Source organism: Colias croceus, chromosome 10 (genome assembly GCF_905220415.1).
Source record: "Colias croceus chromosome 10, ilColCroc2.1".
NCBI lineage: Eukaryota > Metazoa > Arthropoda > Insecta > Lepidoptera > Pieridae > Colias > Colias croceus.
The window spans coordinates 10600076-10627781 of record NC_059546.1 but is presented as its reverse complement, the minus strand read 5'-3'; the positions used below and the strand labels follow the sequence as shown (position 1 = coordinate 10627781).

The 27706-nt window shown below is 32.5% G+C and overlaps 1 protein-coding gene and 1 non-coding gene across 2 annotated transcripts in view; one reads left to right on the top strand and one right to left on the bottom strand.

Moving 5' to 3' along the window:
- The window catches only part of LOC123694730, a 109151-nt gene that overhangs the window by 29484 nt on the left and 51961 nt on the right, over nt 1-27706 (bottom strand). The window lies entirely within an intron of this gene.
- Trnat-agu lies at nt 23408-23481 on the top strand. Its single transcript has one exon. It is a non-coding gene; the product is annotated as a tRNA-Thr (tRNA).

Below are 27706 nucleotides of genomic sequence, written 5' to 3'. Positions count from 1 at the left end.
CCTGCCAGACCGAGATATTTTTTTTTTATTCGTCACCACCGGGAATCGAACCCAGGACCGGTTCTACGCTCACGCGTCAATCACTGTACCAAGAAGGCGGTCGTCATAGTCTCTTTGATCTCTCCTTTAATAAAATGTCTTTTCAGACACAACTTAATACCAAAGATTTGAACTCAAACAGTAATTACCGCACATTGCTCTGATTATGAGATTGCTCTGATGGCTGGCATAATTCGGTTCACTTCACAATTGCTATTATATTATTAATGTGCCCTGACCTGTAAAGTTTGCCCAATCGCGGCATATTATCCTCAGTAACTATTATCTCGTCACATTAAATGTATAAATAAATTTCTGTGCATATAAGTGCGTAACAGCAAGAAGTATGAACTGGTTCAACTAATCATGCAGGGCAAAGTGGCAGGTAGAAGGAGACCTGGCCGCAGACGGATATCATGGCTCAGAAATCTTCGTCAGTGGTTTGGGAAGAGCACTAAATCATTGTTCCGAACAGCGGTTTCCAAAATTGAAATAGCCCTAATGATCGACAACCTCCCAAAGGAGAAGGCACTTTAAGAAGAAGATAAGTCAAGATAAGCCAACCGAATTGAGAATCTCCTCTTTTTTTTTGAAGTCGGTTAAAAATGGGCACCCCTACCTTACCAGAAATGCTTGCTGCTCGGAGATAATATATATAATATGTACATAGCCTATAGAAGCAGTCTCAAGTAGAGGCAGACAGGAGAGGGAGTGAATTTTTACGATGCGCGCGCACGCACCGGCACCTAAATTTAACAGCATGAAGTTAGTTCTAGGTGGTATGAAAATTGATAACTATGTTCAAGTTGTATAATCTAGTATTTTTTTTCCATACGCCAAAGAAGTATAACTTCTAACGCGTGTACATAAGTACACACACTCTTTTTCTTGTGACAGAGCGTGTAACCGAGCTGGTGGGTCGTCTGATGGTAAGCGATCATCACCGCACATGGACATTTGCAGAGTTTTCGCAAACGCTGTAAACTCAAACATTTATTTATTTAATTAGGCTTCTTTTAAAAGCACTTTTGAATCGTCATATCATAATTTTTACATTTACCACTGATTCGGAAAACAGTATCTATGGAGAAGAACCGGCAAGAAACTCCATAGTTGCTGTTTTAAAATCATGTCAAGTGAACTTATATTGAAAGGAAAGGAAGGAGGAGTGGACTCCTCCTCCTCTTCAGTCGTGATGTGGTACTTTCTCCGTTGGCCTAATTCGTGAAGTTGATTCCTAGTTCCCACATTCTGTGATTTGACCTATATGTATACGCACTGGTTTCTAGCACGTTTTAGTTTTCTTTTGACTATAATTTAATGTTACCCGGTAATCCAGTTTCTAACCACATAATGGAGTGCTATACATTAACTGAAAAATTAGTACGCTTAATTTAGGTCGCTGTGCTTTTAGCTAAAATACAGTAATGTAATGCGCTGTTTAGAACGAGCTAAGAAATGTTCGTTAATTAAATTTAATTAAGGGTAAATTAAATGATCCCAACGGGATTTTAGTAATTACTTAAATAAGTAGATATTTTTTTTAGTGATAATGAAAGGGCAGCTTTATTAAATGGCAATAAAACAATTTCTTGCAGGAATCTGTATAAAACAGACAGTGTTCAAAGTTTAATAATATTTTGAAGAATAAAAAAGACATCACAATTAATAAACATGCATTATTAATACATATAATTAACAATCAGATAAAAAAAGACGTAGTAGTGTGAACTAGAATAACTTGCTTCATCAGATAAGCAGGAATCGAAAGAAGAGATACTTTCGTCACATGAAAATATGATAAATACGTTTTAAAAATATAAAAAAGCTAAGTTAAGTTATGTGAGCACGCGACATTCCTAACTGCACTTAGCAAATTACAAAATGTTATATTTGCATTCTCAGAAATGGTTTATGTTGATGCATTTTTGATGTTTCAAGATTCAGGTCTCGTTCTAGTTTCTTCGTTTTAAATTAAAGTTGATTGTAATCTCTATTTTACATAACTTTAAACATTTTTTTAAATCTATTTGTGTTAAAATTGCGCTAGATTAGTTGTTTTAAGTGCTTCCTTTTCCGTGTGTCTGGTGAAATATCCATTTTGTGGTACCTAATACAAATAAATAAATCAATGTTTAAAACAAGATAAATAGGTAAATAAGCTTCATATTGGTTAGGACTAAATAAATATTATCCGAACAGGGTCGCGGATTCGCATTAATTCCATGAGGGTTTGTTCAGGACCTCACCCTGTATCGATTATCTTTAGTTCATATCTGTATCACTTAATATTTCTCTGTTTGTTAGAAAATTAATTATTCTGTACGTGTTTTGAATTAATTCGCGCCTAGGTTCATTATCTAGCTCCAGTCCTAGCTAGTCTAATCAAGCTATAATGTAATTTACCTAAAATTCAATTAAGAATTTCATCTATCCATCATTATCGTAGCAAACAAAAACTAGTTTTATTCTTTGGTTTTACTCGCCTTATAAAAGTATTTTTGAAGTGAAACTTCTTTATCGGGGTTGGAAAAAAATTTAGTGTAACATTTTTTCGTTACGCGCGACATTTTTCCGTTACGCGCCATCTTTTTCTTATCCCTAATTCCCTACCACGCGTGATTCGACGTATTTCTGTAAAGTTGCATATAGTAAACTATTTTTTGAAAAATGAGGTCATAAAGTTTTACTTCTTACGAGTGTACACTAGTACACGCACACATTTTTCTTCTTAAGTGATGAAACATATGATTTTTATTTCTTGAAAAGGAGCAATGGTGACAGATGGTCATGGTCATCATAGAATATCGATATATATTTTTTTGTGTCAGACGCATAGGCTCTCTACATTTCCTGCTTTTAGTAACTACGCTAAAATGGCTATGTCGTGGCCATATCGTAGATTTGCTCATTTCATGAAATGGCCAACATAGTTTGATCAGATCGTTAAATCGTCAACGTTTCACGATTTGGTCATCGACATCTGGCCAGATCGTATAAAGTATAGGTTAGGTTAGGTTAGACTTTAATAAACAACGCCAGAAGCGAATCGCATTTCGTGAACTGGCCATCCACGTTTGGCCAGATTGACGATCTGGCCAAATGTGGATGACCAAATCGTGAAACGTTGACGATTTAACGATCTGGCCAAACTAAATTGGCCATATCATGAAATGAGCAAATCTACGATATGGCCACGACAGATACATAATGTAATTCAAAATCTAGCTGTCAGCTAGATTGTAGTTACATTAAATATTCGTAGAGCTGCCAAGGCCCAAGTGTAGTAACACGTGGATCCGCCAATTTGTATTAATATTGCGTAACGTTACCTTTTTAGGTAATAATCTGAAGTTATAAACATAATTAAGAATTGTAGAATAATTGAAGTGAAACTTCTTTATCGGGGTTGGAAAAAAATTTTGTGTAACCTTTTTTGCGTTACGCCCCATCTTTTTCATATCCCACGTGATTCGACGTATTTCTGTAATGTTGCATATAGTACATTATTTTTTGAAAAATAAGGTCATAAAGAAGTTTTACTTCTTACGTGTGTACACTAGTACACGCACACATTTTTATAAGAATTGTATTGATGTTAAACTATTTTGACTTGAAATAACGAAGATTATGAAATAGTATGAAAACAATATTTATTTTTATAAAAAAAAACTTCTTTAGTAACTACAGTTCAATTCAATTCACAAAAGAAAATCAAAATGAAAAATTTCATTGCCAGTCGGCCATTTGCCACTTTCAATAAAGACCACAAAAAGAAGACAAAACGCAGTCACCGAAGCTTCGAATATATCGTATTAAGCCTGCTCTCGACTTACACCATTTATCGTCTATCGTGTTTTATTTCACGACAAATGAATCAGCAGATAAATGGATACAGACTGATGAAAAAACTTCGTTGGCGTGTGACGGAATCCATTTAATATCAAGGAATAGCGCTGTACGAGGACCTTGTTTCTTACAATATGTTTTCACTTAGAATGCTTTGGAAATATTGCGTGATAAGGTTAAGGTCATGGCTAGACGTTTATATTACATGTATTTCAGTGCATATTTTTTTTTTATTGTTGATAGGGAAGCGCTTGGCCACAATCTCGCCTGGTTAAGCTGAGATGTAGTCTAAGATGGAACGCGCTTCCCTAGAAGGTACCTGTTCACGCTACGCTTGAAGACCCCCATAATATACTCGACGAGAAACACAGATTCAAGAAGCATAATAAAAGCATATAAATTTCTACAAATTGTTAAAATAACAGCTTTAGAATTAAAATCATATATATATCAATATATGAGTGCTTTTTCCTTCGTTTTTGGCTAGACGACTACGATCAGCCGCCTCACCTTAGTGCCGATTGAGCTCTATAAAATATTTAAAACTGCCAATTAAGATGAATAATTAGTCTATTGCCAAATATAATAATTTAGTTATAATTGCCAAGGGAATTGAGATGAAAAGCGGGCAAAGCATGTCTAAATAATATCATGGGCTAAAGGCGATCAAAGGATTTGTGAGCAAACTTGACGGGAACTTTATGAATGTAATATTCAGATCTTTTCATTCTAAGATTTTAATATACATTTCTTAAAGATATTATTTTTGAGATAATCCCTGAGGCGGCAAACTCCGAATGCTCTCTCGGCGGGAGATTTTAAATTAGAATATGAGCAATAAGTCGTCCTTTTGTTTTTTTTAATAAAATACTAGGACCTTTTAGATACGGGGCATTTGGAAGCATAGATAAAATATAGTTTTAATTATAAATGAAAAAAAGTCAAGGTAGATTACGAAATTATGTTTTTGGTTTACAATTTAAATAAAGGTTGAGCGAAATGGAGTGGTCATAATTTTATAGCTTAGATTAAAATTTGTGCAATTATTATTTTGTATGTTCATTTGATGGTGAACTGTGGCCATATTATATCGTACTTTTGTTACCACAAAATTAATTGGTACAATAATTACATAGGCAACTTTATACAAATGGGTTTAAATACAGTTTTTAATTTAATTTAATTTTTTTAAATTTAGAATTCAACAAAAGTGAAAAAAGTACGTTTATTCCAACCAAAGTACTAGAAGTATAATTGAAATCATACTACGATTGCAAATGTCATTAGTTTTTCTCTAATTAAGCGATGCTTGTGTCCTACAGTCCACATATTGCAGAGTTTAAGGGGTTTATACACTGTTTACAAATTAAAAATAACTAATTTTGAACACCTTTTTTACTAGTTTTAAACGCGCAGTTAATCTGCTTTGGCAACATTATTTAAGTGGTGGTAGATTATGCGTGAAACAGATATAACATGCCATTCATCCACATAAATTTATCCAATATAATTATTACAGTAAAGTATAGATACTTAGGCTGGTTGCAGAGCTTGACCGACCGTCAGTGCGTACCGTCGGTCCTGACGATACGCATCAACAATTATTGTATGACTATGACACTAATGCGCATGACAATACGCGTGCGTATGGTCGGTCTAGCTATGAACGGTTTTATGAATTTCCATACATATGACAAGCGCGACTGACGTACGCACTGATGGTCGGTCAAGCTCTGCAACCAGCCTTAGCTGTTAGGCCGTATCAACGATGTTAATTTTTTTCTTCCAAGTCTTTCTACAAATAAATCAATGCAACAAAAACAACATCTGTGGTGCAAAATTATCCCCACTTCTTAGTTCTTACATCGCTTGTTTCCAACAACGACCGCTAGAGTGCGCTTTTCCCTCACTTTAATACCATTGTACGTTAAATAATTACTTTTGTACTGAACAAGACAGTGTAATCATGCCTTAATGAGATTGCGAAGCGGAAAAATAAACATTTAAACTTTAAATTATTCAGTGTGCACTAAGCTCTTGGAACCCTTGCATTGTTCTATGGGAGGTACCCCCTAGTGGGGTATGGGACGAAACTATTTAATATAAGATGTATTGTTTCAGTTTAAAATGGACGACGTGTATTTTCTTGTGCCCGTGCTTTTTCTTTTAGCCTTGATCTCTTCTTGGAAGATCCGTTTATCACTACCTACATATTTTTAAAAATCTGTCTGACTGTTTGTTCGCGATAAACTAAAAAAAATTACCGCATCAATTTTCATTCTTTTTTCATCAATAGTAAGCGTGGTTCTCAAATAAGGTTTAAGTATATAATTTGATAAAATTTTAGACGCGTTCGAAACCGTTGGCGGAGCTTGTAATATCCAAAATTTAAAATCACCTTATTATTATAATTCAGTACCAAAACACTATTATAATAAATAAATACGATATACTATTTCCAACGTGTAAATGTAATCTATTAAATGTAATGAAATAAAAATGTCCCACATAATCTCACGAGGGACTGCGTCGGACGTATGTTCTTTAGAGAGGAAAACCTAATGCCGAAGCCTTCAGTTACCTTCGATAAAACCGGTGATTGGTTTTTATAATTGAGAACGTTTTCTAAGAAAATGCTGACTTTTTATATGAGGAAAAAGGTATGGTTCAGACTTCAGAGGTTATCTGTATGTACTATATTATGCGTGTAAGTTCTTTTTTAAAGTTAAAGTAATCTTGAGTGATGTATCAATTGTTTCAATTAAAAGATAAGCATTTGTTTAATATCCTTGAAGATATATGGAATTCGATATTTTTCGAATATTTAATGAGTTTATAGTGTATTTTTTATATCATATTTAAAATCATACTTGCATTTATCTATTTTTACGCATTGAACTTATGGCTTTTATTATGTTTAATTTTATGTTTTATACCCGTGTAAAAATGTTAAATAGTAAACATTTAATTCAAACCATTCGCAATTTATTTGAAGTTTAAATACCCTGTAAGATAAGATGGAAATTCAACAAATAACGACAAAGGCGCTTATCAGACAGAGAATTTAAAGAGAATCGTAGATCTGGTTTACAAGACGGAGATTAATCGAGTTCGTCTCAAGATTATGTAAGTTTCCGTTATTTGTGCCCATTTACCGTAAAACCACCGTTTTAATTATAAAGTGCAAATTGAAGTTGGGGACGAAAATCTGTATGAATTTCACATTTCAGTGTACGATTGTTTGATTGAAAGACGATTTATTAAATTTTTGATAGGCCGTTTTTAAATAGATACTGGTTGTTATCAACATTGAAAATGTTTGGACGATGTGTTTAGAAAAAATAAACTGCAAAGTAAACGTCTTCTTAAAACGTTTACTATTTCTGAATATATAGATATATTTAATAGTTATACTACTAACTCATCTTCAGAAACTAGTAAAAGAAGTTTATACAATAATATCGTATAATAAAGCAGTCTTTTTCTTTTCTATTTTAAGTTCTAGAATATTTCCTTTCAGACAGTAATAGATTTAATAAAGGTGTAGGACACGCTACCTTATGTTATTCATATGATATTAATTAATTTTACATCGACCATTTCCCGACCCTGACTTTCAATTATCGTCCAAGGTTACCATTACGCGGTACACCGTATAATATTAAATAATTACTGTACAATATATCATTATATCTTATATAAAATGATAAAATGCTTGTAGACTGATTCTAACTTTTTATTACAGCAACTATGACGTTACAATATAGCGCAGAATCAATCCTAGGTACTTATTCTTTTATTTTTTACTAGCTGCGCTTCGCTGTTAGTCGTAATGATATTATATTATAGCCTAGCCTTCCTCGATAAATGGGCTATCTAAGACCGAAAGAATTTTGCAAATCGGACCAGTAGTTCCTGAGATTAGCGCGTTCAAACAAACAAACTCTTTAATATTAGTATAGATTTAGTTGGATCAAATTATACATTCTAGTCCATACATAGGTACCTATAATAAATCTGTAGAAGGGTCAATTCTGTACATTGAAAATATTGAAAAAAATAAATATCAGGGGGTGTTACTGGATCGAAACCAAACCCAAATATGTGATTTAAAAAAATTTGTCTGTCTGTTTGTCTGTCTTTCTGTCTGTCTGTCTGCATGAAGGCATCACATAAAAACTAACGGTTCGATTTCGATGAAACTTGTTATAATTAAACCTTATTATCCTACAGGGCATAAAATAGGATACTTTTATCCCGGAAAAATACGTAGAAAAAAAAAACTTAATTTTTATTAATTTTTCCGCGCGGACGGAGTCGCGGGCTAGTCTTATAATACAAAAAATATCATCAATTCTTTTTCCCACTTCAAAATACAATACCAGGGGACCATAACTCTGCAAGAGACGATGACTAATTGCTACAAGTGATTGCGTGCTTAGCTAATGAACTCGTTACAGGCATTTTCAGGCATTTCCATGCAAATGACGTCGAGACTATTTCTTGTAACCCCTTACGATTCCATTACGCGGCTACAATCTCTCGCGGTTTACGCATCGCCACGTTTTAGCGTAATGGTGTGTGTACACGATGGTTTTATTCGCTTTCCGTGGCATGAAGATTGCTATTTGTTAGTGGAATATGTTTTTGTATCTGTCGTTATTTATAGGTTATAAGTTTTGAAGTGAATCTTCTTTAGACGCTTTGAGGGTAAAATTTCAAGGTCGCGTAATGGCAATACCGTCACGTCGTCAGTAAGACGATGATTTTGGTATCTTTGAATCTTGCCATTTCTGACACGTTTTTGATGGTATACTTAAACTATAAAATATTAATTATAAGTTCTCATAAAATGTCAAATACATGTACATGTTTTTCAGGTCTTAACAGTATTCGAAAAAAAGAGCTGTGGAAAACCTCACTGAGTTGAATTCACTCCATCTCACTCCATTAATTCTACGTACTAAAAGCGAATCGGCTCATAAAGCGGCGGCGGCTTGGCTCGAAATTATGGCATACTAGCTGTTATCCGCGAATTTGTGCACTTGATGTAAATAAAATATTATATTTAACTTGCATAAAATACAAAAAAATAGACTTTAACTGGCTTGGCTTCACTTATTGACGATGGATGCGGCAATTCAACATTTCGTTTAAAATATATTTTTTATACAAATGAAGGAATGTGTACTTTATATTATATATTTAGGAATTTATATCACACGCAATTAGCGCTATGAATGAATTAATAAAAAATATTTATTTATTAGAACATCATATTATTATTTTGTATAAAAAGCAACATTAATTTTATTGTAATAATATGTACAGAGTGCAGTCTCAACGTTGCAGCATTCGATGAGACTGCACTCTGTACATATTAAGTATTTTAGTAAGCAGTCTCATCGTGTTAAGAACTATTTTAATTCTACAGAAAGAATAATATTCACCAAAATTCTTACGTAACGCGAACAAAGTTGCGGGCTCCATCAAGTCTGTTTGATTCATGCAAATTGTACAATAAAACGCACCGTGTGGACCGAGCTTTTATCATTCACCTTTATTCTTTATGAGGGCAGACAATTTGCGAATAATTTATTTTTTATTACGTATTTACCTCGCTTCTTTTTTTGCAAATGTTGCTTGAAATGAAATAGTTGTTTACGGTTTTATACAAACACTAGTGGTCCGCCCCGGCTTCGCCCGAGGTACATATTTCGCAATAAAAGGTAGCCTATGTCCTTTCTCGGGTATCAAAATATCTCCATACCAAATTTCATGTAAATTGGTTCAGTAGTTTAGGCGTGATTGCATAACAGACAGACAGACAGAGTTACTTTCGCATTTATAATATTAGTATGGATTAAATTTTTGAATGTGGCGATGTAATTGAAGCATAGAGCATTGATATTTTTGTCAAAGAAAATTTATGAGGTTCAATCATATAATTAACTAGCTTACCGCCCGCGGCTTCGCCCGCTTTTTCTAAAACGATTTGAGATTTAAATCGAAAAATTTTCCTATCTCTCAAGTTGGATCAAACTGCACATGGTGTGCGAATTTTATTATAATCGATTAAGTGGTTTAGGAGTCCATTGAGGACAAACATTGTGACACGAGATTTATATATATATTAAGATATTGATATTAATAAATACGTCTACCACTCGGGTATATTTTTCGAGTTTTTTATTATAGGAAGTCCTTATCCAAACTGAAACTAATGAAGTAAAAGTCATTAAAATCCGTTCAGGCACCTTAAGATTTTATTATTATTTTAAATTAGTTTTTATAAAAATTACCTAGGTATAATGTCAAAAATATTTTTTACTTTCATAGAAGGCCTCACACCACTCTTAAAGTTCAAGTGGACTATAAAGAAAAACTTTGAAGTTTGCTTTAAAATCCTTTGAAAGTCAAGTATATATTTTATCTATAAATATTTAAGTATATATTTTATCTATAAATATTAGTAAAGATAAGAAGTAGGTGTGTATAAGAGAGTAATTAATTTAGTTCATGATTACAAAATATAAACGAATTTTAATTAGTTTTTCTCATTAAGCAGATTATACAAATTACTTTTAAAGCCTGTCGTTAATTAAGTTTCAATATCAGCGGGAAAAACTAAATAAGTTGCAAGAACCGTATTAGAATTATATCATACAGCTTCTGCCTGCATGGCTGCATCATTGCTTGCGTAGCACCCTAATAAAATAACAGATTTTTTTAAACTATAGTAATCAGTGGGTTAATTTTTTGAAATGAGAATTTCACTGCATGATTGTTTGTGAACAGAAGGTGGGCAGCTTGTGGGCAGACATATTAAGGTACTATACCTTTTCGGGCGCAGCTTCGTCCGCGTTGTCAAAGGAAAACCCGCATAGTTCAATGCATAGTTCCCATTCCCGTGAGATTTTCGTTATAAAAACTATCCTATGTGTTAATCAAAATTACCTCAATGTATGTGTCAAATTATGAAAATTGGTTCAGCAGTTTTTGCGTGAAGGAGTAACAAACAAACATACACCTTTGCATTTATAATATTACTTAGTAGGATTAATCGCGAAATTCGAGAAAATAGCCATTATCCAGACATTTTACTGCGTCTTTACCTGAAACAAAGATGTAAAAATTATTATTCATGAAGATTATAACTTGCTAAAGAAGTTTATTAATAATAAAATTTCATTTCTACTATTACAAATATTACTACTATACCAACACAATTATAGTACATATAGGTGTTATATTACGTATTCTCGTTGAAAAATATTAGACAGCTATATATACAGTTATACAGGGCGTCCCAAAAAGTAGTGATGAACGGGAGCTGGGAGGTAGAGGACCTAGAGGGCTATCCGAATCATCCCCATGTATGTTATGCGATTTTTCGTATTTTCGGAGTTATGACATTTTTTCAATTTTTCATCTATCGCTGAGTACGATGATATTTTTACTCATGGTGACATCAATTATTGCGCTAGATGCTTGATTTTTTTTGTGTGGTAAGCTGAAAGATAGGCCAATTCAGTATGGTAACATTTACTATCGTTAGATCTTTGAATGGAATAAAAAAAAAGAATTAAATGCCAAGAAAGACAAAATTACCCAGTATGTTCACCACTTCAAGGGCCTGTAAAAAACATATTAACTCACTGAGAATGAAATATTAAATTTAGCTTATTTCTTATGGTACAGTCAACTAAATTTGTTATAAATTCCAGCTTTGGAATATTATATTATTTGCTTATCAAAGTAATTTATTATAACTTTAATAAACACATATTATATTCCACAAACTATAAATGTCACCCAAAAATCTTATTACCAAGATATTAAGCTGAATTATCAATGGCTAATCACAGTGATCATTGTTTGATTTTTTTAATTCTTTATATTTGCGTGATCATTGTTTAATATTAGAGTTAATTTTGGAGATTAAAATCTGTAGATATTTATAGATTCCCAATAATGAAAGAAATGAGATAACTTCTCAGACAATATAAATAAAAAACGTTACGTAAGTAAGCCGCAAAACAAATAGCATCCCTTAAACTTTCTCAATACTCGCTTCTAAGATATCTTGTTCAATAACAGTTCAGAAATGTTACGGCTATTGCCTTATCTTTTATCTTTCTTATAAGATTATGTATGAAAAGATAACAGCCTTTGTTTAAGGACGTGGTTGGAATTTGGGCTCAGTTTTGCAGAGGCATATAAATGGAGCTTTAAACAATGCTTTTAGTACGTTGTCAGATCTATTTAGGTAATAATTGTAATAAAAGGGACTCTGTAGAGTTTGGCAAATAAATATCTATTTAACAAGTTTTCACAAATTTTCTGTAGAGCAAGGAAAACCTTTCTTGTAGATTAAATAAAGCCCCATATAAATAATTAATCTCTCTTTTAAGTTTTTGGCATCCCGCCAAAATTAAACACTTACCTCACCCCGCATGATCATTGATCAGCCTAAAAATGGTCCGCATTTTTCTGCAAGGACGATACGCAACGAATTTTATTATTTTGGATTTGTGATTATCGTTTTTCGTAGAAAATGGTCAGATATTGTGCTGTTTACAGATGTATTTCATCAGAAAAACGCGATTTTTTTTTATGCTAGTCACAAAATATGTGCCAACCATAAAGCGTTAACACACACATTTGCAGTCTCTACAGTGTGACTGTCAAAACGATAATTTTATATGGAGTGTCCGGGGTGTGTCAATAGTGTAAAATCTTGATTGTACTTTCATACATGGCCAAGAATATTTAAGCATATTATCTAATGACTATTTTTTAGTTATTTTCCTTCGTTATACAGTTACTGGGCATTTGCCAAGCTCCCCTTTCAGGTAAGCACTCTTAAATTGTTGTTTTAAAGTGATGACGCTCGGTTTTATAAACTGCACTTGAAAAGTTTTATGGCCAAAGGCGGTCTTTTTATAAACTCTCTATTGAAAGTCCGACATTTAAATTTGCAAGTAAAGTTTAAAGAATTTCTTATTTCACAATCTTGGGAGTGGAGTAAAGAATAAGAAATAGTAAGAAATAAGTGCACCTGGTTTATAATATACTAACTGATTAGGTTCATTACGCGTTTTATTTATAAATTATTTATTGTCTTGACGAAATTAACGCACACGTACCACATTTTTTGTAATTTTTAAACAGAGATAACGCGCACGAGCGACTTTTGTCTCCGCAAGTATTTTATCTCTCCCATCAACTCTATGGGCTAATAAAAAAGTCTCCTGGGTGTTGCGGCGACGTGCGCTCACTTTCTTGCTAGCCCATAGAGTTGATGGGAGAGACAAAATAGTTGCGGAGACAAAAGTTGCTCTTCCGCGCTAGCTCTTATTCACTGTGTGGTGAAAATTATAATTCTTCTTATATTCTTCTACCGTTTTATCATGCAACGTGATTGACTAAAAATCCAACATATTCAACAACATTTTCAAACTAAAAGACTTCCGAACTCAACTCCCATAAAATCGCGACCTATATTTAATCTTCAATTAATCTTAATTAATTATAAACACGGTGTAATGTGTGACGTTAATTGTCGCTCGAGTACCGCCTAATTACCGACACTTGTGTAATTGGGGAATGGTAATGAGCCTGTTTAGCGTAATGCTTTATTAAAGAGGGGGAGAATACAATAGATAGGTTTCTAATTGAATATTAGCTATGTTGTGTGGTATTTATTTTACTAGGTAAGAAGTTTTTTGTGTGTTGTTTTGTTAGAGTTTAGTTTTTCGAGTTAAGTAGTAGCATGTGCTGCTTTTTAACCGACTTCAAAAAATGAGGAGGTTATCATTCTATATCTATCATATCATTCGGCCGGTATTTTTTTTAAGATTATGCTATTATAAGTTGATCTTCAGACCATTAGCTTTATATTCTCAATGAAAGGTGCTGCAAATTCGGTCGAAGTGGGATAAATGAAATAAAATATGCATATAACAAAAAATATGTTTTTAACACAATCACACACTTTTGTTCACATTTATCTTAACGTTAATTTCAGAGATACAACTCACATTTATGTAAAATGTTATTCTGAATACGTGGGTCTTGAAATACAGCAGTCGACAAATTGTTTCATGAAATTACGTAGAGAGATATTATATTATATAATTTATATATGTATTACGAAGTAGATTTACATGTCAATTTAACCTGAGGCAAGCATCTCGTTAAAATAAATACCTTTAAATTAATACAAAAAAAATCTTATTTTATAACCTTACCGACCGCGGCCTTGCACTCGTAGTCAAAGAAATAATAGTAATATGGATAAACCTCCTTTATCATGTCTCAAGCTATCTACCAAATTTCATCCAAATCGGTTCAGTAGTTGAGACGTGAAAAGAGACAGACAGACAGAATTACTTTCACATTTTTTATAATATTAGTTAGGATGTATATATTTTTTTTGTTTTGAATATATAAAGCTTGATGGATTATAACAAATTGCATGTCGACAGATCCGTCTTAATTGAGAGCGATAAAAACGTCATCAGCAAGTTTTTCTGCAGACCCTACATTAAGGATTATGTACTGTGAATGAAGGTCAGCTTAACTCGTATTGTCGATTTGGTAATGATGTAAACATAATATAAAAGATAAATTAAGGGAAATATAAGAGGCAGAGACAGTTTTTGTATGGGAGTTTTTCTCTTCTAAATAATAAAATTGTAAGTGCAATTGAAAAGAGGAATGTTTCAATGTGCGAGTAAAATACCAAAATGAAAGTAAATGCTTACAAATTACAAGCCAAAATACGTAGTCTGATGATGCTTGCAAAAAAGCAAAAAATAATACGTAGACAACTTTTGTGAAAATTGCCGAAAGAAAGTGGGCAAAAGAAAAAGACAAAACTAAATCCACATTCATTTACTTTCAAAAAGACGACTTAATTAAACGGTATCCACCTTTGTATGATTTTTCAAGTAGTCCCAGCGTATAGGAATTCTCACAACATAATTATATCGGTATACGTGTACAGAATATGAGACTTAAGGCTTCAGAGATAAGGTGTATTTCAGATTGGCAGGCTGTTTAGAGTAGGCTTCATTACGGTCCGTAATTTAGAGGCAATATACGGAGAGGTGAGGAGTCTCGATGACGTCACGTATAACGAGATATCGAGTGAATTTTTTTTAATACTAGCCGACAGTCTGACACTGACCATACTAATTTTTTGCAGTTAAGTAGTAATAAATACTCAATTAGTATAGGACTATAGAGAGCAGTGGTGGCTCAGTGGTGAGACCTTAGACTTCGAATCGAAAAGTCCGTGGTTCGAGACCAGGCGAGCGCGCAGGAAATAAATTGATTTTTCAATTTATCTGCGCATGTTGTAACATCACCACTGCTCGAACGGTGAAGGAAAACATCGTGAGGAAACCGACATGTCGAAGAATTAAAAAGTTCGACGAAATGTGTCATCCGCCAACACGCACTTGGCCAGCGCGGTGGATTATGGCCTGTACCCTCATGATAGGAGGCCCGTGTCCCAGCAGTGGGAACGTTTATGGGCTGATGATGATGATAGGACTATTATTTGTATTTCAGTATTAAATACTCATTAAACAATGATTTAGCGCATCGATAAAATAAAATTAAGCATACTGCTTCACATAGGTATTCAGAACAATAATTATCAAGTTTCAGTCAAGTTTATACTTTAATCATAGGAATGCCTACGCTATAAAACACATAATTCTAAAAAAATACGATTCAGTAAAGAAGAAATTTCAACACGTTAGCTTGAAATAAACTGAAAGTTCAGAAAGTAATTTTAACTAGAGCACATGCAACATAAGTTAACACGGCCTCACGCGTTGCTTAGCGTGCGTGTTACCTATTTTTAAATAAAATACAAAATATAAAGCATAGTCACGTTGGAAATCTATATATAAATATGCAGTGGGTCATCTTTTCGTCCGTATTTTTAGAAATATAGTTATTATCGTATTATACAATATAAATGAATCCCTTTTCCTTTGGTTCAGCTATAAATTGAGAACCACCTAACCGATTTCATTCGCCTTTTATATTTAGATTCATAAAACTTTACGTAGAAAAAAACTAAATTTATTTCTTAGCTCTGGTAAATTGGGATATTTCCGAAAATTTAGAATTAATAAAAAATAGAATACAATAGAAAATAGTACGAACTTAAAACCAGCGATTTCAATCGAGCAAGCACAAGTGTTAGGTAGCAGTTGTGAAATATATTCTGTAAAACGTATTTTGGTAAGAAATTAAAATTTAATGTAATACAAATAACCAACATAACATGTATGACAAGTTAAAACACTATTTAAGTAGTAAATACAATTAATAATAATGAAACTATATACTCGGTAAACTTGATAAATATACGAGTAAATAATATGTGTTAGAGAAATACGCCCATTAACTTATAATATTTTAATTGATTTATGCCCTGTTTTAATGGTTCTAGTGCTAAGCCCTTTGTTATTAATATAATATACAACCTCACTTATGTGAAATTTGATTAAGAGGCGTCGGAATATAAACTAAGTAAAATTATAAATAGGAAATCTAGGTTTTAGCTTGTATCCATTTAAATCAAACTTTGTTACATACGTTGTATCGTTTTATATGTACATCTAAGTTGCAGGTAATTCAAAAGATAAATCATAAATAATATAATACATTATTAAAAAACAAAACTGAAAATGGTACACAGAAACTTGACCACAGTATTACAATAATAATTGTAATACTGTGACTTGACTTACTGCTTGAAAGTTGAATACCTAAGTGAGTAGTTACACGTGCCTGTCTTAATTAAAAAAAAACCTACAGTGTATAGGTACAGCCTATAAACAAGCAATTTTCTCATATTTTCGATATAATCCGGTTGATAAATATTAAACTTCATAACGCCGCTCATTTTGCTCACGGGGGCTCCATAAAGCATTTATTAAGATGGCAATACGTGACCATTTTGCTGATCATTCGATGGAAACTTTACTATGCAGGCTCTGGGCAAATTGGTGTCGGGCTCACCTTCTGAATTTTTGCAATATTTCATCGATTATTGAACTCTTTTAAAGGTCTTTTGAGTATGAAATGGTCCGATAATTGGTGTGAATAAGTTGAAAGCTTTAATAGAAGTGTAATTATATGAATAGTTATTTATAAATTCTTTTCATAATTATTCATAACTTATCGACGAATATAATATAAGCGTTGGCTGTGTAGGCTATTTTGAATTATTTAATATTGTGTTTAATTTTAGACCTAGATCTTAATATTGTGTAAAAGTTATTTCGAAATTAGCTATTTTCTCATTATTCCGTCGTTTACTACGAAAAGTTATTATATAAAATGAATAAATTAAACTCAATATAGGCTAAAAATAGGAACCTAGTAAAAACTTAACGAAAAAGATTAATCACTACATAGTATAAAACAAAGTCCCTTTTTCTGTCCCTATGTCCCTTTGTATGCTTAAATCTTTAAAACTATACGCAACGGATTTTGATGCTGCTTTTATTAATTCATTCATTTCATTACAAAGATCGTAAGGCTATCACCTTTTTTATCTTTTCTTATAAAAAAAAACACCACTTTTACATTAAAATATGAACCATATCACCTTCAATAGAATGACTATCTAACATGTCAATGCTGAAAGGACCGGAATGGACCGCATCTGGAATTCAGCAGAACGTGTAGATTCCACGCGGGGCCTACATTCCGGAATTGGGCTTTAGGGTTGTCACTTGATAGAAATGTAGAATAAATTCATAATCATCAAATTTTTATTTTTATACCATTCAAATAGAAAAAAATATCGATCACTAGGGAGGATTCGAACCCGCGTCATTCGCCGTACCTACCGTTAATACGATACTACGGAAACCACCTGCTATGGAATTTTGGTTGGTATGGATTTACAAAATATTATCGAAATATCATCCGATCGAAAAAATATTCAAAGCATTCGAAGTGTAACTTACGAGCAATTTTGTTTTGTTTAGCTATGTGTAATGTGTAGATTACATATTAAGCATCTACTATTTTTAATGTATTAAAAAGCAGTGTTTGTTTACATTGAGCTTTTGATTTATCTTCAAGTAAATTGTGAAAATGTAAGTTTTAACTGGTGTAAAATAAAAAATACATAAAAATGATTTTGTCAACCCTGTTTACTAGATGTTATATGGGAATGTCGCATAAAATCCGATCGTCTTACGAGGTTATTTCAAGACCTGTAAAATTGTAACGTGAACTTTTTATTTCGGACGATTTCCCTTCATGATTGCTTTGGTTTAAATTTTAGATAGAGATGATTTTGCGTAAGTTATAAAAAAAATTATATGTGTGTTCTCTTGGTGTATATTATAATGTGTGGTATTGCGATTTGTGAGCCAATGATTTTAATGAAATGTAACTTAAGTAAAGATGAAAAATACTATAGACTTCTGTCAGAAAAAATGTAAGATGTCTGTATATCCAGAGTCAGGTATACTTACTGGTATATTCGGTGATATTTTTATAGTCTTCAGTTAGATAATATTAATTTTGTAAAGTTTTATCGAATACACACTACAGTATAATTATGTTGGCCAGAAGCCTGACAAGTAAACGTTAAATCGTTTTGTATCTCATGTGGTTGGTAATTTTTGCAAGCTTTAGAATATTAAACCAGAGCCTTATACGAGTATAATAATAATAAATACAAATAATTAAAAAAGTGTGCGCAAAATCATAAAACTATATCAGTTGTTTTTCACAAACGTCCCTCATAAAATGTTAGTATATGTATATCTGAACTTAAGCATTTATTAAGAAAATCAATGTGAATATAAAAACGGACATAAAAGTACTTGTATCGGTATTCGGTCCTTTATATGGTATTGTGTTTAAATTTTACGACATCGACATAAAAATGTCGAGGCCATTAAAAATATTGGTAGAGTAAAAAATTTATGATGATGGAATTGTCATGAATTTTAATGGCGTCTCCGAAGTGGCCGCGGCGAGCGAAGGGATCGTAGTAAAATCTAGCTAATAGATAAGCTTCTAGTCATTTAAAAATAAGTAACTATAAACTTTTAGTCTATACAGAACTCAGTACTGTAACAAAGATTCGGACCTATATGTTTCAAAAGTATATTTTATTATTATCTTATAATAGCTTACCGCCCGCGGCTTCGCCGGCTTTGTCTAAAACCTAATAAATTATATACTAAAACCTTCCTCTTGAATCACTCTATCTATTAAAAAAACCGCATAAAAATCCGTTGCGTAGTTTTAAAAATTTAAGCATACAAAGGGACATAGGGACAGAGAAAGCGACTTTGTTTTAAACTACGTAGTAATTAATATAAAATTCCCCTGTCACAATGTTAGTTACCATACTCCTCCAAAACGCCTGGACCGATTTTCATGAAATTTTGTGTGCATATCGGGTAAGTCTGAGAATCGGCCAACATCTATTTTTCATACCTCTAAGACCTAAGTGATAAGAGTACTGAGTAAGTATTGCTTCAAACGTCAAATGAAATGAAGCTAGGTATATGATGTTCTTTACAAACACATTCCTCTGTACACATCCTCGCACATTATTTGTGGAAAAGCACCCAAAGTTGAAAAAAAGTGGTTGAACGCGATTCATTGAAAGCGATTCAAATCATCCCACAAAATTGTTAAAACCTCATTAGCATTAGTTTTGAAGGCGAGTTTTTTAAACCTAATGAAGTTTTAAAAGAATTAAGAAAGTTTTGTCTTCGAGGGATTTAATATAAAAATAAAAAGCGTGTAAAATAAAGAAGTTAGTTCGTTTACCTCACGCTCAGTTGGCTTAGCATAATATCTTGCGCGTGAATTCACTTCATTCGCTTAATAAAATTGTGTAACTTACCAGAATTAATAGAAAAAAGACTACATAATTAATAGAAAAATTTACAATGCTGTTATTTTCTGTTTTTATTCAAATAAATAAGCATTCATCGGCAGTTTATGCCAAAACTGATTTCGTGTAAGTACTTATGCACATAGCAATATAAATTAAAGATAAATTAAGCGAATCGAAGTCTAGTCGCTTGCCCAGACTTTCCACAGAATAAGAACTGTCAGTGAATTTTTTTTTACTTCCGAAAAATACAAACGCACTACATTACAAATATTGCCTACGTATAAATTTTAATATTAGTATAGATTGCTCGTTATCACTCACTAGCAATTTACACTACATTCTGCGCAATGTAATTATTAATCTCCGTGATCGAAAACAATAATTTTTAATTACACCGGCTCTTCACCAGGAAATTGGATCGCTTTATATTTTCATTGTTCAATTAACTTGAATGTTTGTCTCAAGTTGAATCGGTCTCAAGAGATCGCGTTTCATCATGTAGAATATTTTTTGTTGAGTTTTTTGTAAGTTTTTAAAGCTTTCGTGCTTCTAATTTGTAGTTAATAGAGATTCTGCAGGGACATTTTTGCCACAAAATGTTTTGTAAAATAATGTATAGTACTCCAAAAGTGATAATGCACATAGAAATCTTCGTCACAGTTCGGTAACTGTCATATTCCCGGAGCGTCCGAAGACGATATGTATATAGAGTGGTTAAATGCATTTTCTTCATGCATAATTTAGTAAAATTTGTTTAGTGAAATGAAATACATTTTGGAAATACGACAATTAGCGAAGATTTGCATGCGCATTATTAATTTTGGAGTACTGTATTAGCAAATTAGTTGGAGCTTTTGATGATTTTTTTTTTATAGATGGTTTGATTACAGAATTATTTTTAAACAAAATAGTAGGTACAGCAAGTCAAGCAATCTATAGTAGAGAAAGAGCGCGAAACGCCTTTAGTTATACTATAAAAGCTGAAATTTTATTTATGTATGTGCAGGATATAAGTAAGGACGATTCTTAGTTATGATTCTTTTGGACGACGTCAAATATACAACAAGTCAACAATGACCTATTATACTAGTAGACGCGGCATACGCCAACATCATTGCACTAAAAAACAGCGTAATTAATACATACCTACTTACTAACGCATTATCACCAATACAGTTGTTCTCTCTTTCACTCTCACGCACGAGACATAATACATGTCTCACTCATGTACTTCGTAATAACAACTGCCTATTAAAATATAAAAAGAACGTCCAGCCACGACGCTGAATGGTGCGTGACTAAGTGAAACTCGGGCACTTAGCTGAGTTTTTTCTTGCCAAAATAGAGAGCGGGTAACGTATCTAGCTTTTTTATATATCATAGCAAGTCAATAACTGCGTTAAAAACAACCGACTTCAAACTTGCACTTGCAACATTTACAAATACAGACAAGAATGCTCATAAAACAAAAACTACTGGGCCTATCCGAATAAAATTTTTATGGGACCAATTCGACACTATACCGCATCGAACAAAAAACAATCACGTAAATCGGTTCAGAAACCTCGGAGTAATAGGTGTACATACATAAAAAAAAAACATACCGGCCGAATTGATAACCTCCTCCTTTTTTTGAAGTCGGTTAAAAAAGTTAATGCCACAATCATATTATTAACTAATGTATAGTTTGTTAAGTACCTACGGCTTGAAGAGTTACATGCTGCTCTACCTGATGTAGAGCAAATCCTGTAACTCTATATTGATAACTTTTTCAGAGTACAAGGCCCTATACTTGTGTCTTGGCAACATTGACTTGAAAAACTTTTTATTATTCATTTCATACAATACAATATGGAGTAGTAGGGCCCTCCTAGTAAGTTTAATATAAAACCTGTGTCAGGAGGACCCGCTCTTCCTTAACTTAAAATAGGAATCTACATCAGAATAATAAACTGTTTAAATAACAAAATATTAATAGTTAAGTGTGGAGTGTATTCGTGTGTGTGTGTGTAATGTGTTTGTGTATTGTGTGTGTGGGCGATGTGTGCGTGTGTGTGTGGGTGAATGTGTGCGTGTGTGGGTGTGTATGTGTGTGTGTTTAGATTTGTCAGTTTATGTATGAGCACGAGTTTGTGAGTGAACGATTTTAATAGCAATTAATATATTTTAGTATAACATTGACTATGAAAATGTTTTTGATGGTTTTACTATTTCACAAAGGCCAAGTCCCAGTTGAATTACCAGTCTAATAAGATTGACGGCCAATTTTAATGACATGAACTTGACCTTACTGGAGCCTTACAAGTCTCTTACTTGAGCCCTGTGGGAACAGAAAATATTGCCTACTAGGTAAAAAAAAAAACAAAGCGTTTGTGTCGAGTACACGTGTCAGAAGTGAAACTTTTTTGGCAAGATTCAAAGATACCAAAATCGTTGCCTTACTCTATGACGTGCCGCTACTGCCATGACACGATCTTTAAATTTTACTCTCAACGCGTTTAAAGAAGTTTCACTTCAAAAATTAATCATAGGAATAATATAAATTTTATATTATACCATCTACTAGTCTACTTCATAATCACAAAGGAAAACTGTTAAAATCAACGAACGAAATGATACTTATGATAATCAAAGTTGGACTGCGGATCCCTAATGACGTCACGAGTTTCATTAATTGTGGCCCGTTGGGACAAATGTTAATTAAGACAAATAACAATGGACGAATAAAAGAAATAAAACAATAAGAATGTAACTTTATCGCTAAATACTCTTTTGTTGTTGGTTTTTACGGTCAGTGGTTTATTTTTATTTACAAAACATAAGTATATAATAATACTAGCTTTCCGCCCGCGGCTTCGCCCGCGTTTTCAAAGAAAAACCCGCATAGTTCCCGTTCCCGAAGGATTTCCGGGATAAAACCTATCTTATCTCTCAAGTTGGATCAAACTACACATGGTGTGCGAATTTTATTATAATCGGTTAAGTGGTTTAGGAGTCCATTGAGGACAAACATTGTGACACGAGATTTATATATATTAAAGAAGATATATTATCTATCTATATATGTGAGTGAACGCTCTGGTTTTTCTGATAAAAACTATTTAAAAAAGTATTCTACGAATTCAGTATTCTTGTTTATTATTTGGGAATTTTATATTAAAACATTGTCTATTTAATTAATTTTCTCAGTATGTTATAATTAATATCTAGATATAGCTTTCTAGAAAGACTATTCAATATAGAGTTTCTAAATAAATAAAATTCAAAAACGTTACCTCTTCTTATTGGATAGTTCAATGGTAATATGGTAACTACTTTTTGCGACTAATAAAGAAGAAAACAAATTATATCTATATATATATAAAAATGAAACCCGTTTTCCTTGGTCACGGCATCACGCGTGAACGGGTGGACCGATTTCGATAATTCTTTTTTATAATATTCCTTGAAGTACGAGGATAGTTCTTATGGAAATAAAACATAAACATGTACCACGGGCGAAGCCGGGGCGGGCCGCTAGTATAATATAAAAATAGGACAACAAGAATTGTAGAGTTTCTCTATGTTAAATATTTTTCTGAACAAATGAACTGAAATTTCAAGAATCTCGGCCGTGGCACCGTGGCTTAGTTGGTTAAAGCGCCTGTCTAGTAAACAGGAGATCGTGAGTTCGAATCTCGCCGGCGCCTGATTTTTATTCAAGTAAAAAATTGTCTTCCCCAAACATCTTTTAACATTCCTAGCAATTAACACCTTTTAATATTTAAAAAACTTTATTTTTTAATATTAAAAAAACTGTAATAATAATATTCAACGAAGATTCAACAAAATAATTATCTGCACGTCTCTTAATTTTTACCTTGTTTTACACATTGTCAAAATGTTATTGTTGTTCATTAATTAAGTTTCAAATAATTAATTAACAACATGTCTTTTTAAATAACGGCTGAAAAATAATAATAATTCTTCTATTTTTACTATTAATACAAGCTTTAGTGAAATGTCCGTAATTTAGTCTCTTGTCTATTTTTACTAAGAATATTGGGCAAAATGCCAATAACATGTTCCTATAGATACTGTGAATCTGATGAAAAAGTGTTCATTGATAAAAACAAAAAAGAACGTAAATTATTTCTTAATTATTGACCGTCAAAAGCGAATGCTAATGCAAATGTTTCTAATAAGAATGGTTTAAATACGGCTACAAAAATAGTAATTAGATAAGTTATAATATTAATCTCCTTAAATTATTTTCAATTGCATTAGTTCATATAAGGTATGCATTATAATCGCATGAAATATCCTAAAAGAAAATGACTAAATAGGTATTTAGTTACTGTAGGGACTAGGGACACACATATGCAATTCGCTGATCAAAGCTTTTTGAATATGTATGTGTCCACATTGTTTCCCCGACGCTTTTTACATTTATTAAAATTATTAGAGTCAGTAGTGCATAACGGTTAGGCTGGTTTCAGAGCTTGACCGACCGTCAGTGCGTACCGTCCGCGTCGGTCCTGACGATACGCATCAACAATTGTATGACTATGACACTAATGCGCATGACAATACGCGTGCGTATGGTCGGTCTAGCTATGAACGGTTTTATGAATTTCCATACATAATATGACAAGCGCGACTGACGTACGCACTGATGGTCGGTCAAGCTCTGCAACCAGCGTTAGCCTAAGCAACACGTATTGTAAAGAGGATTAAAAGTAATTAAAGAAAAAGGCTTTATTATTTGGAAACCTTGGGGGCAGAAGCACTACTCTACAGTTACCTACACAAATTACCTATAGCTTTTCGTATTTTTCGTATTATTATGAAGAATTATATAACCCTTAGAATGCTCTAAGATATAACCTATCGGTATAGTTTCTTCAAAGATGACACTGTTGCTTTTATTAGGTTATAAAATAATATCCTCTCCATAGAGGTTAATGAGCTTATATGCATGTCACATGTGTTCTGATCGATTATATTACAAGAAGGTTACGACCGTGTTTCAATACAATCTTCTTATTTGTCAAAAAACTAGTCAATGTAGTTCTAAGTTATAAGAAAATTATCAGAGTCTTAGTGAAAATAAATTTATAATGCATTTAATATAAAAATAATATTAATTATGCGAGTGGCGACGAACAGAAAGGAATGGCGTGCACATGAAGAGGCCTATACCCAACTTTGGGGTTAAACCGGGCTGAAAAAGAAGAAAGAAAAATAAATATTAATTAAGAATTGGTTCATTATGGAAGCAGTTTAAGTTTATTATTTAGATAAACTTTAACCTTAGTTTAGAACTTTGTTATTGTTTTTATTTTTCATGATGTCACACCTTTAAATTTAATTATTCATATACATAAAGAACATCAGATAATAAATAAATTGCTGCATTGCGATATAAGATAATTAAACAAACAATAAAACATACATATTTATGAATATTTTTAATTAATTCCCCTCAGTTTTGCCAGAAATTTCCACTAACGTACCTATGCAAATAAAGCAGATTGCATTTCACAGTTAAATAATGTCAAACGAACTGGTAATTTCATAAGCAGATAAATAAATGAATTTATAGATAACACAATTTTGAGTATGTTTGAATAATTTTTAAAGGAAGCTGGAATTTATGGTATGTGTTTGATTTGCTGATATTTTTTGTATAAATTTTCGTACCCGGATTGATCCGAGATAAAAACAATAGAAAATACATAGCCGATATCATTGAGACATAATGTAGCTTTCTGTTAGAGAAATATTTTTTTAATCGGTCCAGTAGTCTCGGAGCTTATTAATTTCAAACAAACAAACACGCAACTAAATCTCTTTATAATATAAGTATAGATATGGATTGAAAAAGCAAATAAAAAACTTTTCATATGAAAGAATTATTGACAAGAAGTCGCCGTCATGCATGCTCCAGTTAAAAAAGGGTCCTCAGACCTGACTCAGCATAAGTTGGCGGAAGAAAACCAACGCTATTAATTCTGCCAGGCGGGAAGGTCTTTTTTTATAAAAGGTTTATAAAATATAATGTAATAAAATACATTGCATCTATAGAATTTTTTGAAGTGAAACTTCTTTAGGCGCGTTGAGTATAAAATTTTGACATGACAATACCTTCACGTCAAGGAGTAAGGCGACGATTTTCATATCTTTGAATCTTGCAAAAGAAGTTTCACTTCTGATTCTTGTCGACTCATACGCTCTTTTTTATGTAAAAAAGACAGATAGGGCATAGATTATCTTCAGGTCGTCATAAATCCTCACTATGAACAACAATAATACTTTAAAACGCGCTAAAACCAACAGTATGCACCAATGTGACAAGAAATATGGCAAAATGCTTCTATACTTTTTAATTATGCAAATGTGATGTTAATATGCAAATGGAGCAGCTCTTTAATTACAACGTCAGCACAATTTATAACTATGAAAAGGTTTATGAAGTTTGAGCAAAAACGTAGTTGGTAAGTCAGGTGACGTGTTTAGCGTTAAAAACCTTTAATTAAAGTATTAAATGTAGTAATTAGTTCAATTTTTCTCTATTTAAAATACATTTTATAGTATACTGAACAACAATCACAATAAATTAAAAAATGACATGGTATATTATATATAAAGGTAATTATCTTGAGATTGAACAAAAAAAATTCAGATAGTAATAAATATTTGAGAACCATCAAATCAAAAAATTTTATCCTTGTTATCTCTGTTAGCTACCACAATCGAGAGTTTCGTACACGAAATTATTCGGTGTCTCATCAAAATAAAGCTACAAACGGAAAATCAACTTGATAGTAGTCACTTGCAAAAATGGGCGATGTATCCTGAACTATAAGTTGCAATATTGTAAAAGACACACGTCACATGAGCATTAGATTGAATGCTCATGCATTTATAAGCCACTAGCTTACGCCCGCGACTCCGTCCGCGCGGAAAAATTAAGAAAAATTAAGATTTATTTTTTTTCTACGTATTTTTCTGGGATAAACAGTATCCTATTTTATGCCCAGGATAATAAGGTATAATTATACCAAATTTAATCGAAATCGAACCGTTAGTTTTTACGTGATGCCTTCACATACAGACAGACAGACAGTCAGAAAGACAGACAGACAGACAGACAAAAATTTATTTAATTATACATATTTGGGTTTGGTATCGATCCAGTTACACCCCCTGCTATTTATTTTTTCAATATTTTCAATGTACAGAATTGACCCTTCTACAGATTTATTATATGTAGTATAGATAAATAATCTACCTCGCTGACGACACACGTCACAAATTTTTAATTCTTTGACATGTCATTTTTTTCACGGTGTTTTCTTTCAACCTTGCTTTCAACAATTGAAAAATTAATTCAATTATTGTATTTAACATTGAGCAAATGAGCTCATCTCCCGAACCTACGAATATTTGATTGAAGTTTTAGGTTGTAACCATTGAAACTAAGTTGCTGATGATTATTTGCTCAAATAAAACAGCAAGTATAAAATAATGAAGGAAAAATGCTAAATTTCATCCAGTTTTATAAAGTACTTTAAGAATATAATACTGACAGCGTCGAGGCTTAACCTGAAGTTGTTGACGGAACAAATATTTGCAATTCCCTAAGCGAAGTTTTCTTTTCAATTTTACTCACTACGTAGTTTCATTGCGTTCTTTCATTTTTCATTTAGAGATTGCCTCTTTATTCACTCTAGTTTAGTGATTATTTTCGAGGAATCTTCATATGGATATGTCTCAGGTTTGAGAATCAGTTAAAAATAATTTTTACGAATCACAGAGTTTTAATAACCACATACCTACGTAGGAATAGTGCAAGTTTTAGCAAAATCAATACAGTAGTATTAAATTCAACAAAAAATCAGGAGTTTTAAATATAAATCAGTTTATACGTCG